At 43.3% G+C, this 17,489-nt stretch overlaps 1 protein-coding gene across 6 annotated transcripts in view; it reads left to right on the forward strand.

Annotated features, from left to right (window-relative positions):
- Positions 1-6,899: 6,899 nt before the first annotated feature.
- The window catches only part of TLN2 (talin 2), a 410,032-nt gene continuing 399,442 nt past the window's right edge, over positions 6,900-17,489 (forward strand). For 2 of the 6 annotated variants that reach the window (XM_081049585.1, XM_081049591.1), the window contains exon 1: positions 6,900-7,084. The gene's annotated coding sequence lies outside the window, so the exon portion shown is untranslated. The remainder of the gene's footprint in view (positions 7,085-17,489) is intronic. The other 4 variants (XM_081049588.1, XM_081049590.1, XM_081049589.1 and 1 more) reach the window with 3 other exon arrangements.

Here is a 17,489-nt window from a genome sequence, read left to right on the forward strand (position 1 = left end):
TGGCTTTCGAAGCACAAGGAGACCGGCCAGCTTTTAAATATTCTGTTGGTTTTAGTCAAGCTATGTAGGATCCGGTCCCTCCACTCTAGCCGCTGCCAGGAATTAGACACACACATGAAAAGAGATGAGCAGGAACAAAACACTCGTGGTGCTTTACTGATGGAGAACGTTTCCTCTGTTCTTGGCTCTACTAGTAGAGACTTGGACACTGGGAGAAATGCTGTCAGCTTTGGTATTTGCGGAGACAAAGAACAGGGCTTCAACCAGCGTGGGCTTCTCTCCCACCCTGCTGCAGCCCCTGTGGACTTCAGTTCATCTGAGCCCACCTTGCACAGGGGGAGTGGTGGGTACATGGAAAGAGATGGGAAGGTAGTGAGGAACATAGTTATGACCCCCAGAAAACAGACTCTGAGGTATGCATGCAGGAGACTGACTGGGGATTGCTCTCAGAACCGTACCTGTGAGGGAGTGAGGAAAGCAGGACAAACAAAAGAAGAGATTGGACTGTGATGCACTTACAAAAAGACCCCAGGGATCCCACGGGAAGCTCTGCTGCTGGGGCAGCTCTTCAGAGTTATCCCTCATTGGCCCTTATTGCCACCCACTTCCTCCCCTCCCTCCCTCACGCATACGCCTCAGCCATCTAGTCACTGGATTCTGGCTGTGTCCACCCCCTCAACACACACACTTCCCAGCAGGAGTGGAGAGTGTGTCAGATAAGAACCACCAGCCACAACAGTTGAGGGAAGGAGAACCCCAGCAGACGCGCCACAGCAACCACTATAAAGTATAAGATGCGTTTCAGCTATTAAGATTATACTCTAGCTGAGGAAACAAGATATGTACATTAACTATATATAGTACAAGGCAATAGATTATAAATGTCAGATGAATGGCACCAATTATATGGTTTACAGGTGTGTATGGAAATGATAGAAAGCTAGAATTACGGATTATTGGACTCAACCCACTCCATTTCCCAATGAGAATTCTCTGATGTTAAAAGTGAGGGGACATGTCCAAGGTCACATATCTCCTGTGGAGCTACCTAGGTTTCCTGATTCCCATTTCAATCCTTATTCTCCTCCCCAGTAAACTGGCCCCTTTGAAAGTGATTACTTTTGACAGGATTGACCTGTGTGATCTTGAATAGAACCAGATAAGGTAGAAAACAGAACCCTCACAATACATCCTCAGTTGCAGAAGAATAAAATTCCAACAAATATCTTTAGTCTTAATCTTAAAATCTGTCAGTCAAGAAATGGACTATAATTCCCCTCCGCTTATCAGTAATTTCACATTTCATCACTTGTCTGTCTGTTTGTGGCAATGTGGGAGGCCACCATCTCTTCTGAAGGAATGGCCTCAGCTATGCTCATTTTGTGGAAATGTGAAATGGTTTCTGAGTCTGTTCCCAAAAAACACCAAAGAACATATGGGTAAGAAACCACCAGAGTCAATACCAGACCACACTGGTGACATCCAGCCTCTGTCAAGTTTATTTGGTAAACCATAACTCGTCTACAGTAGTGCTATTTTCCAAATGAGAGCATGACCTGCTAAGGGTCTCCTTTCATTCTAGGACCTTCAAGCTCATTTTCCCCATCCATATAATTTACTTCTTCAAGCACGTAGGATGCATTGTTGGCTGTGGGGAGGGGCGGACAGAAGGGAAGCTTAGATGATACTGAAATGAGTCAGTGTTAAAGATTTGGGTCTCTTGGTAAGTTACAAGTTTTTCATTCCTTCAGTCATTCCTTTAACAGATATTTGCTCAACACCTACTTTGTACTAAGTACTACTGTAAGAACTGAGGACTTAAATATGAGTAAGATACAATCCCTCAGGAACCCAGCCATCAGGAACCTTGATCTGATGACAAGGCAGATGTGTGAATATGAGTCAAGTATAAGTGCTATGATTAAAAACAGTGGAAACATCAGTGGTCGCATGGCACTAGAGATAGCTGCGATATAGAGTTCCAGTCATTTATTTTGTTTGGCATAACACACCATTGGGCTTGAAGCCCACACATCATTTGTTTGTTCATTCAGAAAATGTATTGAGGGCTTTCCATGTGCCTACCACAGTATTAGACACTTTAGAAGCACATCTGATTGAATGACCCAGCAATGTTCTCTAGAAAGTCCTTAATATTGAAGTTTTAATGAAAACATCTATCTTTTTTGTCTTCCTTTGTTTTCTAAAGCACACATATGGTGAGGCAACCCAAGAGTCCCATCCATTCCATCTCATGATCTGGACTTCTTCCTGATCCCAGGTCCCTGCATCTCTTATCCAACATCTTACCTGCCCCATTGCCTCTTCTGACTGGGGATGCTCCCAGTTCTTTGCTCTTGGAACATTCTCGTGGTTCTTTTAGTCTCCTCTCACTTCGCTAGAATCTGAGTTCCTCAATACACCCTAGAAACAAAGATAGTCGATTCTGAACAGTATTTCTCTCCAGCCCTCCGCTATGGTTTAGTCACAAATTTTGTTACCCGAGCCCATCCTAGGGGAAACTGCTGTTCCCAGACCCTTCGGTGTTTCTGCCTGTTAGCTGGTCTCTGCAGAGAGCACAAAGGTAGTAGAAGTAGGCACATATATGTACATACTTTTGACACTTTGGAGCTTTTCCCATCATTAATGGTTCATGATCCAGGCCAAAGATCAATAAAGGAATAAACTGCTTTGTGGGAAAATGGGGGTGAACTGTGGGGTAAGATTGCCTCACTAACTCAGTGCTGAATAAGGTTATTATCGTAGAGTCTCAAAGAGACTTACATGAGAGGTACATGTTTAATAAAAGTTTTGATGATCCACAATGAAAATATGTCAAAAGTATCTTTAACTACTGTATAATAACCCCTTCTCAAATCAATGAGCAACAATCAAAAAAAAAACCATCCTGCCTCACATATTGTTAAATTGCCATTTTATTTGGATTAAAGATAAATCCAATTTAGCATGATAATTACTGGTATTCTTCTAGACAGTATGTTTCTTCCAAGACATTTAAAGAAGCTTCCATAGTGTGTTTTATATAGCATAGGAAAAGAAAAGCTCATCTTAAGCATATCCTGTATGGGGTACAATAATAACAATCATTTCCTGAATCCATGGGAGCAATTTTCTCTTAAAAACGTATTTAAATCTGTACCTGTCACTCCATCCTGAATAGTCAGGAATGAGGTGAGGCCCCATGCTTAGAGACAGCTAAAAAAACTAAAATATATTAATTCTTGCAAAATGTCAAATGGCTGCCTTTCAAATAAAATGAAAGTAACTTAGTTATATGCTGTATTGAAACTCAGATACTATTCCCTCTGTAATTATTGGGTAATATTCTCTCCTAGGATTTCTATAAACCTAAAGATGTCATATGATAATAGAAGCCTGAGTAACTTGTTTTTATATCTGGTTCTAAGCAATAGGCAATTTTTTGAAAATGTAGTTCCCATATTTACCTTGTTCCAGGAAGTGTACACAAATAATTTTGAAAGGGGGAAAACATCATGAACTGTTGGTGTATTGTATCAAAGAATCCCTAGAAGGTATCTTAACATAACACAAAATATGATCTTATAAACAAAAGTGGAACAAAATATTTGGTGGAATTTCTTTTTGCTCTTCAATATAGACAGTTGAGTTTGTTCAAGTATATACAAGTGCACACAGGAAGACAGCAGGTTACGACTAATAGTGCAATGGGGGAGACAGCGATTTTTTATCATCTGGCTCTTTAGCATCAAGACATATCTGGTTTGGTATTTATAGTTCTAGCTTATAATAAAAATGGATTTTAGTACTAGATGTATTTATTGACTTGGAAGGTATCTGTTTGATTTACTTCCCCAAATACTGCACTATTTATTCATATGAAATGTATATAGTTTTAGTTCCTAATGACCTAGGAAGGAAGTGGGACAATGTGAAGTCTTGGTAAATTGCTTAGATGGAATGAGTTTGTACCTCACGCCCCAGATACTCTAAGGTAAACTGCCACCATGTTTTCTCGGCTGGGTGGAGACAAAGCCCAATAACGTGAACTTGTTAAGTCAGATTTTTTTGCTGGTCTACAATGAAACTACGATCACTGTGACTAGTATAGAGAGAGACCACTAGTAACTGACTCAATTTAGAAATTGAATAACTCAACTACATTTAGAAATAACTATCTTTTCAGGCCTAGGGGAGGAATCTCAGTTTCAGAGCACTTACTACAGGTTACTGGTAATATCAATTTTACTTCTATTGGGGAAGTTATTGAAAAATATACTATTGGGCTGTAGAATGGTTAGACTTGGTTTTTCTAAAGAAACAGTAAGTGAATCTGAGGTCATGAGAGGTTAGGGAAACTGAGGCATAATAAAAATAAATTAAATGCTCAAAGTCATTTGGTTAGAATCTAGGAGTAAAGCAAAGAGTTCTAGGATTGATGTTCTCACTAAAGGGTTTGACTGATCTCAGAGAGCCACAAAATAGTGCTAATTAGATTAGTAATGCACAGATATTCAGACACTTTCACCTCACTGCTCGATCTTAGAAATTGGCTGCTATTTGAAAACAATAAATTTAAAGGCTATCACTCCACAAGCTCTTAGCATCCCAGGATTACGCTGACAGTCTGATAGGAGAAAGAATTTTTCAAATAACTTAGGAACTAGCCAAATAGTGAACAAATTTGCTATTTTCATGAAATGAATATTTATTGAGCACTCACTAAGTGCCAGGCCCTTTTTTAGGTAGGGAGATGCAGATAAGATCCTTGCTGTCATGGAGCTTACCTTCTAATATTAAACAGCATCTCATTGGCAGGCAGTGAAAGAGCCTGGGGATACTCTGAGAAGAGTGAAGTAAGTGATGGAATATCTTGAAATGCAACAGATGTTGAGGTGCATGATGGGCCCTTATGGAACAAGGTCTAAGTGGAAGGGAAAAAAATGATTTTAGTTGTAATCAATTTTTCTGTTTTGATGAACTTCTTATGTAAACCTGGCATATGAACTATAAAAATGATAGCTCTTTGTCAGTAAACCAAGGGACAACTTAGGTGGCATTAATTTAATGAGCTTATTACCAATCTCTTACAGAAATCAATAAACATTTACTTTTTAACTATCCCGAGGTGGCTTGCTGCCACCATCAGTTCTTCTGTTAGACTGATGAATATTTTTAAAAGCTGTGGTGAAGGGCGGCCGGATGGCTCAGTTGGTTAGAATGCGAGCTCTGATCAACAGGGCTGCCGGTTTGATTCCCACGTGGACCAGTGAGCTGCGCCCTCCACAACTAGATTGAAGAGAACCAGCTGCCGCTGAGCTTCCAGAGGGGAGGCCCAGATGGCTCAGTTGGTGAGAGCTCGAGCTCTCAACAAGGTTGCTGGTTCAATTCCCACCTGGGATGGTGGGCTGCGCGCCCTGCAACCAAAGATTGAAAACTGGGTCTGGACTTGGAGCTGAGCTGCGCCCTCCACAACTAGACTGAACGACAACGTGGAACTACTTGGAACTAATGGGCCCTGGAGAAACACACTGTCTCCCAGTATTCCCCAATTAAAAAAAAAGTTTGAACAGAAACATTTTACTTGTGCAACTAGGAACAGTCTATACCCTACAACTTTTAGGACTTTCTCAAGTTGCCAATTAATTGGTTCTCCGGCTGTACTTTTTGATTTATAACATTTATTTTCTGCAATGTTACAAAGCTGCACCCTCAGGTTATAAAGATCTCTGCAGTCCTAATAAAATCAAGCGCATCAGCCTAGACAAAGACATGCTATTGTTCTTACAGAAAGTCCAGTCTTATCCAATGTCCCGGGGGGGACTTCTTCAAGATAGTTCCAATTTACGAAATCAACTCACTCCCCTCCAGTTTACAGAGACAGCAGTTTCGTGCTCTGAGAAACACTATAAAGTTGCAGTAGTTTCATTTAAGAGGAATCGAAGAAATTTGCTACTTATTTTCGTAGGAAGAGGATTCTACCTTGGTCGTTTTGTATTGGGATGGAGGTGGGGGGGTGGGAAGCCAGTTCCTTTCTTATTTAAAAACGTTTACTTTGAAATTACAAAAGTAATGTGTCCCTTACAGAAAACTCGGTAACCAGAACTAAAGCAGAAAAAGAAAAATCACCCGTAATTCCGCCAACCACTGAGACCTGGTTAACAGCCTGGTGTTTATCTGTCCGTCCTTTTCTGATTCCCTTCGTATATCCTAGTTTTTAAAAACGGGATCACAGGAACCAGTGTCCTGGGATTTGTCGCCTGGTCCCGTTAAAAACCTCCACGTCGTTCCCCGTCACCTAATGACTGTGTACATGTAAGAGGTCTAGCAATGACTCTTCAAGGGCGCAGGAGGCAGGAGAACACTGTTTTCTTATCAACTTCATGGGGTACGTCCCCCAACCCTAAAGCGGTTCTCGGAAAACCTCAGTGACCTCTGACCAGCGGTTTCGGTGTCCGAGGGTGCAACACGTGCGGAGAGACCCCGTCTTCCCGCCAGTTCCCGCCGGCGGCATCGCAGCCGGACAAGGTCCTTTCGTTGCCCCACACCTGCCTCCCTCCAGGACCCGGCCAGTGGTCGGGGGCAGCGCTCCGCGCAGCCCGGGGCCGCATTCCACAAGACGCCGCCTCCCTCCGCGCTCCCTGGCCCAACCCCATCTCCTTTACACCGCAGAGCCCGAATTCTGGGGAGCGGGGGTCACCCTGCGCCCTCCTGTCCCCGCGACGGCTCGGCCGGCGCCTCGCCTTCCCTCGCGGACCTTCCAAGCTCCCGACCGCCGGGTAGAGACCCAGGAGGAGCTCGAGGGCGCGGGTGCGGGCCCCGCGGCGGGGCTGCGCGGCGCGGCGGCCGGACTGGAGCCGCGCGGGGCCACGCCGTCCCCCAGTGATGACGCGCTTCCTGCCCTCCCTGCGCTCGCGGGCCGTGCGCTCGCGCTCGCCTTCGGCTCTTGTTCCGCGCCCGGAGCCAGCGGCGGCGGCGGCGGCGGCAGAGGCTGCGGGAGCAGAGCGGTCGCCGGGCGCGCAGGGGGACGCCGGCTGCACTCCCGGGCAGGCGCTCCGCCGTGAGACAGTAAATGCATCCCCCGGTAAGGCGCACGGCTCACTCGGGTTTTCCTCTTCCTCCAGCTGCATGCACGTTGCAGGAATTTCTCGTGTCTTTTCCCTCCCGACAGAAGGAAAATGTGGGTGGTGTTTTCCTCCCTTTTGCATCTCGTGAGTGATGCCAATGAAGAAAGAAAAACCCCCAAACCCTCAAAGCTCCCAGATTTGATATTCTAGGAAGGCTTTTTGCAGGAAAATAAAAATAAAATAAAATTAATGCACCTGTCTATTGCACATGTATGTTTCACGGCACTCGAGCCGGCTGCAGCGGTTTGCAAACAGCTTCGCCGCCGGCGCCCCAAAGCGGATTCTCGGCGGTGGGCAACTGGTCCCCTCCGGGGCTCCCGCTGGGTTTCCGGTAACTGGGCTTTGACCAGCAGCCTGGCCTGCCTGGAGTGTCCCCTCGGCCCCGGCCGGGCGGCTGCGCCGGGAGAGTTGGCGCGGGCGGAGCGGCTTCATTCCAGCACTGGCCGCCCCGACTCAGCGCCACTTTGCAAACAAGTCTCGGGCCGAGGCTCGGGGCATAGACAGCCGGCGGGTGCGGAGCTCCGTCCCCCGTCCCGGACTCTCAGACCTGCCCATCCCACGACTCCCCTTGCCTTGGCAATTTCTCCACCAGCAAACTGCTGTGGCCGAAGGACGCGGGCAGCGCCGGGCGCAGAGCGAGAGCAGGATTTGGAGTCAGTGTCGCACTGGGCGAGCGGCGCCTTCCCTTCCTCGGCCCCACCAGCTGCAGTTTCGCGCCCGCAGGGAGCCGGGGGTCCCGGAGACTGGCCTTTCGGGATTCCCTGAGGGGACCGCGGAACGACGTTCGAGGCGCCATATTTTCAGTGGGTCTTGGCTGCGGAGGCGAGGGGGTGAACAGTTTCTGGGCCCCGGGGATAGTGGGGCGCCCCGGCGGGAGAGACAGGAGCGGGTTTCGCCCGAAAAGTTTGGCTTGGAGGCCGGCGCGGAGGCTGCCGCGCAGGGTCAGCAGGGCGGCTGTCCCCGCAAGGGCGCGCGGGCTGCAGCGCGCCGCCAGGCCGGTCCAGCCCGGGTCGAGGGCCCCGGGCTGCCGTCAGGGCCGGCGCGCCGCACTCGCCTCCCGGCCCCGTCCCGCCGGGACGCGGCGTCCGGGCTCGGAGGGCAGGGCACACGGCACACGCCCCTCGCCCCGCCGCCCCCGCCGCCCGGGCGCTCCGCTCCAGCCGCGCGCCGGGTGCAGGGCGTCTTCCCGGCGCCAGGGTTCGCCGATCGCTCCGCACAGCGCGGGAGCCCACGCTGCAGGGAAACAGGCGCCCGGCTGCGCGGCTCAGGGCCGAGGGCCTGGCTTGCGATCGCCCCCGGGCCCTAGACCGGCCCGAACCTCCTCCGCTCGCCTCCTAGGCTGCGGCGGCGACGGCAGCTCGTGCAGGCGAGGTGAGGGTTGCCAGAAGTTGGGGCTTCAGTGACGCGTGGGGAAACGCGGGTTTTTGTTGCCCGTGAAGAGCCGAGGTGACTGGCGGAAGGGAGCTGAGTGAGAATCCCAGTGCCTTGTGAAAACTCACCTCCGGTTGTTTCCAGGAGGTGGGGGAGGAATGAGCTGAAGTGTTGGCATTGCCCAAGACACAGCTAACGACGGGAGGGGAGGGATGACGTTTCGGAGCGTGGACGTGCAACTTACAAGTGCCCTGGTGTTCTAAGTACCACTCACTTCGGCTTCTGATACGACCTGGTGTGCCGAGGGATGGCCTTCGTCGGAGTGTGTCTCTGCCCGTCTCTAGGGCGACTTCTCGGGAGTGGGGCGGTGGGGAATCTTTACTTTTGAAATGGATCGTGATCTTTGCTTTGTGAAGGGGCAGGGGAAGGGCGTGTTGGCTGATCTACAATCAGCCGAATGCAGGAATTTGCCAGCCTTGCTCCTTGGTGTCTTGTACAAATGATGCCATAGTGTTTGAGGTCATGTCAGCACTGGGGCTTCATCATTGGAGAGGCTTGAAGGGATCACAGAAACGGGGGATGGCGGTGGGAGGAGGGAGGGAAAGCTTTTATCTCTGAGCTGTGCCCTGTGATGTCACGACTAGGGTGCTCCTTCCTTTCCTCTTCACCAAGTGCCTCCAGTGTGAATGTCAGCCATGTTCCCTTGATTGCTGATTTAGGGTATCTACACAAAAAGTGAGGGGTTAGGGTATGGCAAGTGGCCTTGAGAGGGGAGGGGGGCAGGAGGGGAGATACCTGCATGAATGCTAATTTTTTTCATTAAGCCCTAGAATTGTGGACAATACCCAGAGCCCAAGGTACATTGATCTAAAATTACCATAACTAATTAAGGAGTGAATCAAATCAGTTGCAGAAAGGTACCTTGAATTACAGAAACACAGGGTTGTTTCTCCATCCCGTCTCAGAGGTGGTACCTTGGATTACAGAAACACAGGGTTGTTCGGTTTAGGGAAGTCACTGGTTTCCTTCTGCCTTTGTACCCACTCGGATTATCAAGGACACACTAAAGAGTTCTTAAAATCTCTATTTTTGGCATTGATGTGCTTCTATTTCTAAAGGAAAAGTGAACTTTTTTCGTTGACCCTGTTGAATGAATTACTGGGGATGTTCTTTACAGGCGTAGGCTTACGTGTGTGTCTTGAATTCATCTACTGCTAAACCTACTTGTTCAGAGTTTTTCAAACACTTCCCCAGAGTATATTTAAGTGAAGTCAGGTTTTACAAAGAGCTCTGTGTGTGTGTGTGTGTGTGTGTGTGTGTGTGTGTGTGTGTGTATGTTCTAGTCTAGTTTCTGTCATTTATATCTCCAAATTATACTGATTCCCTCACTCTTCCACTCCTCCTTCCCAACATATTATTAGTTCCCAAGAGTAGTTAAGTATGGTTACAGGTGATGAACAATATAAATTTTTACCAACTATGCTCAGAAAAAAGAAACTTAATCTAAGATGTGTTTATTTGTTTTACCATTATGTTTTATAACTACATATGCCACATATTTTTGTGCATGTATTAAAATAAACATAATAAAAATTAACTTTAAAAAAGGGAAGTTTTCTCAGTGAGGCCGAAATAAAAAGAGAAGTTTCATTGTAAACTCTTTAACCTTCATTCCCAAATCTTCTACCATAATATTTATCTATTTAAAAACATTTTCATTCAATTTATTTAAGCTAAAAAAAGTTCACCCATTCATCCCACCTCCACCCCTCCCCTCTGGCAACCACCAATTTGTTCTCTGTATCTGTGAGCTTGGGTTTTTTTTAGATTCCACATACAAGAAAGATGATACAGTATTTTTTTTTTGTCTGATTTATTTCATTAAGCACAATGCCCCTGAGGTCCATCCATGTTGTCACAAATGGCAAGATTTCATTATTTTTTATGGCTGAATACTATCCCATTGTATGTATATATACCACAGTTTCTTTTTTTCATACATTTTTAAAAATTTCAGCTACAGCTGACACATAATACCATATCAGCTTCAGGTGTACAACATACGTAGTGACTCGACATCTATGTAAGTTATGAAGCGATCACCCTAACAAGTCTAGCGCCCATCTGACACCACACATAACCATCACAATACTATTGACCATACTCCCCGGATGTGCTCTACATTTGGTGACTGCTTCCACAATGGCAATTGGTACATCTCAATCCCTTCCCCTTCCTCATCTGGCAACCATCAAAATGTTCTGTGTATCTATAAGTTTGTTTCTGTTTTGTTTGTTCGTCTGTTTTGTTCTTTAGATTCCACATATGAGTGAAATCATATGGCATTTGTCTTTCTCTGACCCATTTCATTTAGCATAATACCTTCTAGATCCATCCGTGTTGTCGAAAATGGTAAGATTTCATTTTTTTTCTTTTTATGGCTGAGCAATATTCCATTGCATATATATGCCACATCTTCGTTAGCCACCTGTCTATCGATGGACACCCAGGTTACTTCCATATCTTGACCATTGCAAATGATGCTTCAGTGAACATTGGGGGCATATGTCTTTTTAAAGTAGTGTATTAAGTTTCTTTGGATAAATACCCCGAAGTGGAACTGCTGGATCATATGGCAATTCTGTTTTCAACTCTTTGAGGAACCTCCATACAGTTCTCCTCAGTACCTGCACCAATTCACAGTCCCACCAAATTTGTTGATGGTTTCCTTTGCTGTACAGAAGCTTTTTAGTTTGGTGTAATTCCACTTGTTTATTTTTGCTTTTGTTGCTTTTGCTTTTGGTGTCAGATTAAAAATATTTATCTCTGAGACCTATGTGAAGGAGATTATTACTATTGTATCTATGTTTTCGTCTAGGAGTTTTATGGTTTCAGGCTTTATATTCAAGTCTTTATCATTTTAAGTTAATTTTTTATGTATGGTGTGAGATAGTGGGCTGGTTTCATTCTTTTGTGTGTGGCTGTCCAGTTTTCCCAACATCATTTATTGAAGATACTGTCTTTTCTCCATTGTATAATCTTGGCTCTTTTGTTGTAAATTAATTGACCACAGATTCATGGGTTTAGTTCTGGGCTCTCTGTTCCATTTATCTATGTGTATGTTTTATGCCAATACCATGCTGTTTCAATGCTGATAGTTTTGTAATACGTTTCAAGTGAGTGAGCATTATGCCTCCAGCTTTGCTCTTATTTCTCAAGATTGCCTTGGCTATTTGGGGTCTTTTGTGGTTGTATACAAATAGTTGGATTGTTTGTTTTATTTCTATGAAAAATGCCATTGGAATTTTGATGGGGATTGCATTGAATCTTTATATTGCTTTGGGTAGTATGGATATTTTAACGATATTAATTCCAAACCATGAGCACTGAATGACTTTTCATTTATTTGTATCTTCCTCAATTTTTTGCATTAATGTCTTGTAGTTATCAGTGTGTGGGTCTTTCACCTCCTTGGTTAAATTTTTTCTTAGGTATTTTATTCTTTTTGGTGCAATGGTAAATGGAATTATTTCGGTAATTACTCTTTCTGATAGTTCATTGGTAGTGTAAAGAAACAACAGATTTTTATGTATTGATATTGTATCCTGCAACATTTCTGAATTCATTCATTAGTTTTCACAGTTTTTTGATGGAATCTCTAAAGTTTTCTGTATATAATACATCATCTACAAATAGTGACCGTGTTACTTTGTCCTTTCCACTTTGGATACCTTTATTTCCACTTTGGATACCTTTATTTCTTTTTCTTGTCTAATTGCTCTGGCTAGGACTTTTAATACTATGTTGAACAAAAATGGCAAGAGTGGACATCTGTGTCTTGTTCCTGATCTTAGAGGAAAAGCTTTCAGCTTTTCACCATTGAGTATTATGTTAGCTGTGGGCTTGTCATATACGGCCTTTATTATGTTGAGGTATGTTTCCTCTGTAGCTGCTTTGTTGAGAGTTTTTATCATAAATGGATGTTGAATTTTGTCAACTGCTTTTTTTTTGCATCTATCAAGGTATTGTATAATTTTTATTCTTCACTTTGTTAATGTGGTGTATTATATTGACTTATTTGTGGGTATTGAATCATTCTAGTATCCGTTTCACAAATCCGATTTGATCATGGCATATGATGCTCTTAGTGTATTGTTGAATTCTGTGTGCTAATATTTTGTTGAGGATTTTTGCATGTTTGTTCATCAAGGATATTAGCCTATAATTCTTTTTGTGGCATCTTTATTTGGTTCTGGTATCAGGGTAATGCTGGCCTCATAAAATATGTTTGGAAGAGTTCCCCTCTCTTCTATTTTCTGGAAGAGTTTGAGAAATTGAGGTGTTAATTCTTCTTTGAATGTTTGGTAGACTCCACCAGTTAAGCTGTCTGGTCCTGGAGTTTTGTTTTTGGCAGGTTTTGGATTACTAATTCAATCTTTTTGCTAGTAATTGGTCTGTTCACATTTTCTGTTTCACAATGATTCAGTCTTGTTAGGTTGTATGTTTCTAGGAATATATCCATTTCTTCTAGATTATAAAGTTTGTTGGTGTACCATTGTTCGTAGTGGTCTCTTATGATCCTCTGTAACAGAGATATTACAACTGATATCGATTTTTTATGTCTCTCTTAACAAAGTTTATAAATTGTGCTATGTTGCCTCTTGCCTGATTCTTATTATAACTTCATGACTGGATCAAAGTTCCTGCATTTTTTTTTCCTATTAAGAAGATTTTGTAACTTCAAAAGGTTAGAAAACACTTATGTGTTTTGGAGAGTTGCCTGTCAATTTAACAGGCTATGTATTGTGTGTGTTGTGGTGTATGTGGCATGCCCAGACTCTTGGGACAGTGTCTAAAACTTGTGATGTGTGACATTTTTGCTCCAGAACTTTTGAGTCATAATGTTTTCTTGGAGATTTTGGGTGATGTTTGGCCAATACAGGAAGTACTAAAAAGTGTTAAATAATTCAAAGTTATTTTTATTGGGTACAAAAAATTTTAAAGACAAGAAGGAAAACTTAATAAGCAGGGTCAGAATTATAGCTTAACATACCCTACTGGTGCCTTTTTAATTACAGTACTTTCCCCCAGAACTTTTTAATCCCATTACTTTTATATTTAATGAGGAGACTAGTTAAAACATAAGCCAAAGAGAACTATTACAAATAATGGGGATAAATGGTGGGTATAACCAGATGTTTTGCCTAAAGTTAAAAGAGTTAAGGAATCTGAACTCTGTCAAACTTGCCCTGCAGGCCCTCCCCACACCTCCTTACCCAATAAGCAGATTTTGAAAGGCAGAAATATCTTGGAAGGGGGTGGGGATAAAAAACAAAAAACAGAATGCTTACGTTAGGCTTCTCCTGTCATTGACTATCCTAACAATCCTTGACTTAGTGGCAGGTGCCATTTAAATGGCAACTAGTGGACAAGGCTGGTACAGAATGTTTTGGTTGTGAGAGCCTTTATTTATGTGTCACTCTGAGCTACGAATTAAGACTGCCACCCATTTCACAATGCATTTTCAGAGTCATTGACAATACCATGGTTTTGTTTTTCTCTTAACTGGTAATTTAATTTCAGCCAAAGTGATGCTATTCTGAATATGTAGAACAAGAAATGAATGTTTGTATTTCCTTTTTACTCATCTAGCTGCAATCTTAACAAATTCTCCACGTCAGCTGTCCACTTATTCAGCAGTTGTCTTTTATGGCTTATCATGTACTTCATGCTAAGAAGACATCCTGTCCCCTCACTCCCATACACTGAGTTCTTAGGAGGTGATAGTCTGTGTCCTTTATGTATGTAAGAGACTCGGGGGAGTGGTAAGTGTGTGACTAAATAGCACTTGAAGGACAACAAAATAGAAAGATGAGCAGAGGATATGAATAATCTCCAAAAGAAGAAACACAACTGGTCAGTAAACATGAAAAGACTCTCAGCCTCCATAATGGTAAGGGAAATGCAAATTAAAAAGCAAAGAGAGATTAGTTTTCTGTCCATCCAGTTGACCCACGCGCTAAAGGTTGGTAGCATCTTCTGTTGGATGTGTGGAGGGCAGGAAACTTTGGCTCTTGGGGGGAGTATGAATTGCTGTAGCCTTTAGGGAAATCAGATAGTTTCCATGGGAGTTTGGAACATATATGCCATATGACCCAAAATCCTGTGTATGGAGTCCTGTTTTACAGAAATAAAAACATCAGCCTGTGAGGATTTGTGTGTGAGGATGTTTATTGAAGTAAATAAACTAGAGGCAACATGAATGTCCATCAGTAGGATTAATAACATAGGATATATATATATATATATATATATATATATATATCCATACTAATATATATCTATATCTCCATACTGTGGATTATTTGTGAGGGATATTCATAATAATAGTAAATGTAATGGAGTTGCAGAGTATCGTATGATCCTATTTCTGATTTAAAAAAGAAGAAGCCCTATGTATATGACCTTGGGGAAAGATGTGAAAGGACACACAAAACTTAATATTATTTAAAATTGGCAGTGGGGAGTGAGGGATGATTAACTTACTCTACATATACCTTGAGTCGTTTGTCTGCTCAAACACGCAGGCTTTTCTGTATGAAAACACTTTAAAATATTATTTGGTTAATAAATGGGAAACTCATCTGGAACCACTTTGAAAACAAAAGCTGGGCAATATCACGCTTGCTTTCTCTGATGCATGCACCAACCTCTTGTCTCTTTGGAAACCTTCAGTGAATTACATTCTAAAATTCTGAAAAAAAAAATAATAAAATAAAATAAAATTCTGAGATTTCCCAACTTTTGGTAAGTTTCTTGAGTGTAAAAGATGGATTCAGGAAAAGCTGTTTACCTCAATCCCCTGAGAGAGTAGTGGACACAACAGATCATGAGAGCTCGTAAGAGGCGCTCTCCTTTTCCTTGACTTTCTCTGATCCTATTCTCAGGGAAGACCAGTGGCGGTCCATGGAGGGGAGGTCTTCTGGCCAACTGAAGCAGCAGCATCTCCTCAAACTTGGTTTTCCGATCTGGGGCCAGAGGGGTGCTGTTCAGTGGCTGTGCTGGCATTTGAACCCAGCTCTCCTTCCACACGATTGCTTGGCCGATTGCTCCATCTGTACCATTTTCAATCCTGCCTCCTACTGTGATTTTTGCAACTTGATAAAATTTATGAGTTCTTGGCAGTTACTGCTAAAACCAAACTTTCAAAAGCAGTGGAACCTCCCTCCATATTTTAAAAAGTACATACCACATGACCCTGGTCTGCTGCACAATTTGAAAACCATGATTTAGATTCAGTCAATGGTTCCTAAGCTTGAATGCGTCAGAATCACCCAGAGGGCTTGTTAAAACCCAGAGTTTGGGGCCAGAGTTTCAGGTTCTTTATGTCTTGGGTGGGGTCTGATCCTTTGCATTTTAGTAAGCTCCCAGGTCATGCTGACTTTGCTGGCCACGGACCACACTTGGAGAACAATTGGTTTAGAGAAACAACTTCCTCTGTGTTCTCATCCCGCCAGGGCTCTGCCTTATCATGGACGAAAGTCAGAATGCCAATCAAGGCCAGATAACTCGATTTTATGAATTTCACAAGTGGAGGAAAAATAAATATCTGGGTTATATTACCTAACTGGTGTCTGTAACTGTTGTAGGTGTTTGTGGATTTAGTGATGTTTTATAGATAGATGTATGTGTTTAATGAACAGGGAAGGTCAGTATTGTTTTAAATATTCTATAATGGATTCACATGGGTAGGTGAAGAGGACTGTTAGAGAGTCTCTGGTTCCCTTTTTTTACGTTTTGCTTTTTCATCCTATACACATACGTATTCAATACTTGATGTCATTGATTTCTTTTAATGAATAATAGTTGGCTACATGTGAAGAGTATTGGGAAGAAAATGGTGACCAGATGATAAATGTTGTTTAAATTGTGTTGTGATCTGATGATTGGTACATTTTTTTTGGAGGAAATTAAGTTCAATAGCCATTATTTTAACAAGTGTTTACTACAGTGTCTCCAGAGGGGACACATTTCTAATAATGCTTATCAGTGACGCCTAAGTGCTTGGCTTCTCTTGGTGACCCTCACGTACCTGGGTGTCCTTGAGAGTCTTGGATGATCCAAAGCTCAAAACAAGATATTCCCTTAAAAGGCTCCCCTTCCTATTAGTGGATCCCCTAATTCTAAAATTCTTTAGCAAATAAACACTTGTTCTGTTTTTAGCCACTTAATTTTAGTGTCTTGTATTCTTTTCTAATGATTTCACATGTAAGTTATAAACAAAGCAAAATTGGTCATGGTAGTGGAGTGTATGAAAAGTGACATGAGACAGAAATTTTCATGAGAGAGGTCGTTCTTGAGCTGGGCCTTGTAGGATGGGTCTCTTCTGTAGGGTTCTCCATCCTGGCTGCACATTGGAACCACCTGGGGATTCTGATGTAGTTGGTTTGGGAGGGCCTTGGGTATTGATGGGTAAGTCCTCCGGGTAATTCTCATGTGGAGCCAGGGTGGAGAACACTCATCTACAGTCCTCTGGGTCGCTTGGCCTCATTCCTTGAAGATTTTGTTCATCTGGCCCATACTTCTTCCTCCCATTGACGGTCCCATTTGGTGACTTGAACGTCTACCTAGATTGTCCACTCTATGTAGTCCCTTGATCAACTCTCTTTCAGTTATCATTTTCTCTACCCTACGTCAGTCACCCCTCTCATGGTTATCTCTAGACAACTGGTTCTCAGCAGTTTTGCCACCCGGAGAATATTTGACAATGTCTGGAGACATTTTTGTCTGTCACAACTTCAGGAGAGGAAGGGGTGCTATGGCATTTCATGAGTGGAGGCCAGGGGTTCTGGTAAACGCCCTGTAGTGCCCAGGATGGTCCTGCCACAAAGGATTATGTGATCTAAAATACCAGCAGTGCCAAGTTGAGAAACCTTGCCCTACTGTCCTTGAAGATTTTTTTAAACCCCAATTTACAGGAGAAATACATCT

Source organism: Rhinolophus hipposideros (genome assembly GCF_964194185.1).
Source record: "Rhinolophus hipposideros genome assembly, chromosome: 5".
NCBI classification, from domain to species: domain Eukaryota; kingdom Metazoa; phylum Chordata; class Mammalia; order Chiroptera; family Rhinolophidae; genus Rhinolophus; species Rhinolophus hipposideros.